This window comes from Microtus oregoni, unplaced genomic scaffold (genome assembly GCF_018167655.1).
Source record: "Microtus oregoni isolate MIOR12 unplaced genomic scaffold, Mior012 000019F_ref0000042, whole genome shotgun sequence".
NCBI lineage: Eukaryota > Metazoa > Chordata > Mammalia > Rodentia > Cricetidae > Microtus > Microtus oregoni.
Genome location: NW_024543078.1, coordinates 9,902,739 through 9,904,872, shown reverse-complemented (window position 1 = coordinate 9,904,872; position 2,134 = coordinate 9,902,739). Strand labels below are relative to the sequence as shown.

Sequence of the window (2,134 nt, the reverse complement as noted above, 5' to 3'; positions counted from 1 at the left end):
AACACTCTATAAAGTTACAATTTAATACAAAAATGTGGGTGAAGCCAGTATCTCACGTTTTATAAATGAACTAACATGTAGAGAGTCCTCGTGCCCTTTTCTACAAGATCACAACGGAATTCAACCACCTTTCACTGTGCAGGCAGGGCTCTCTAGCATTTCCTTGGTGAAGGGCTAATTACAAGTTGCTGAAATCTTAAACATGGCAATGTCACTACCGCTGTCTCTATCCAAAGAGCACACAAATAATTTACAAGAGCAGGTTTTGTATTCATTTTATTTCCCTTGATGGAAGAAAATCAGTCTCTGTGTTTTCCTGTTTATTTGCTTCTCATGTAGTCAAACACTCTCTTGTCTGGACCATTGTATGTCGGCTTCTGTGCCCATTCTCCACACCTTCACGCCAAGCATTCCAAACTCCCAATCTGGCCTTGTCTTTGCCCGACTAGAACACTTTCAGTTCACTATTATTCTCCAAACAGGGTCCCGAGTCCTAAACGTCACTTAGAAGCCTGCTATGTCTCTTCCCCTCTTCCCACGTTTTCTTGCCAGCTACCAGATCTCCCACTCTTTCATCGGAGCTTCACGGCTGACATTTATTCACTTAAAATAACTTTATTGACACTGGCAATACAAGTGCTTTCTCCCTTAGTCTAGCTAATTCATATTTACCTTTAACATATTTTCTTTCTTGCCGCAGTCCCATCGCTCGAGCTCACATCTACACACAGGCAAACCCACATTTACTGCAGGCTGAGCTTTCCCTTGAATGTCAGCTTCATCTTTCTGTCCAAGTTCGCTGGACTTTCTGTGCTCATTGACGGTCTTTCAAAGTAGTTGTTCTTTTCCCGCCTGCCTTTAAGACCAACAGTGGTTCTTGGACGTATGGAAAATGAAATACATTTCCCATTGGGTTTTCTTTCCTGTGGACCAAGGGTGAAAACGAGTCCCCTGCTTTCAATTTGGCTCTACCCTACCCTCCATTGTATTCCGCAGTATAAAACCTGCTGGCAAACATCCGGGGTCTGGCATGCATCGATGGCACTGTGAATGTTCCGCTTCCTGTAGTACTCCACGAGTGGGGTGGTCTGCGTGTGGTAGCCTCCAGGCAGATCTTCAAGGCCTTCTCATTGTCATCTGACCTGAGGATCAGGGGCTCTCCAGTGATATCATCTTTCATTGGCTCCTTTGGAGGGTTGAACTCCTCATGGTAGGACCAGCCACTCTTGGGGTGAATCTGTCTTCCAGCGATCCTCCGGATCAGCAGGGAGTCTGGAATGCTGAACTCAATCACTGAATCAAGCTTCTCCTTCCTCTTCTCCATGAGGTCCTCAAGCATTTCAGCCTGCCTCACAGTCCGAGGGAAGCCATCAGTTTTCCAGCATCCGTCGTCGCCTTCAGCTCCTTGCCCAGCTCTGAACCTGAAGCCACCATGGCTCTCAGCATGTCTCCAGTGGCCAAATGGCAGACATAGAAGTTTTCTGCCAATCTGGGCTCCTGGGTCCCCTTGCCAGCCCCGGGCGGCCCCAGCAACATGGCCCGAATGCCCTTCCGACTCTCTGGCTCGGGAGCCAGCGCGCTGGGAGCCATGTCTGCCAATCTGTATCTGCAATGTGTCTTGCTTTGAAAAAGAAGTCACATAGACCTAGAATCTAATAAATGATTAAGACAATAGATTTGGTTACTTGGGTCTGGACATGTTAATCAGCATTCTCACTGGAGCTGAGTTCCTGGTTCTCTGTTCCTGATTGTGGCTTTTGTCTGTGGTGACCTGTCTCAGACAGCCAGGGTCCTCACACTCTGGACAGTGACAGTAGTGGTTACTCATGCCATTCAATGGTAGCAGGAGAGAGTAAACACCAACCTGAGAAATCCCCAGATTCTCCCCAGGTGTTCTTTGTTTTTTTTTTCTTCCAAACCCTTCATTATAACCAGACAATATCATTATCCTCAGACAAGATCAAATATTAACTGGTTTAGACTGGCTCATAAGTTCCACTCTTCAAGACAGAGATAACTGAAAGTCATGAAAATGTGTATCTGTTCCAAAACTGGTGATGTTTGCACAAAGAAAAAAGACATGGGCAAAACAAACAAAATGTGTTCATCCTCCATTTCAAATGACCAAACTTTC

At 45.9% G+C, this 2,134-nt stretch overlaps 1 pseudogene; it reads right to left on the bottom strand.

Moving 5' to 3' along the window:
* Positions 1-1,169: 1,169 nt before the first annotated feature.
* Positions 1,170-1,590, bottom strand: LOC121459833 (annotated as a pseudogene).
* Between the last annotated feature and the right edge of the window lie 544 nt (positions 1,591-2,134).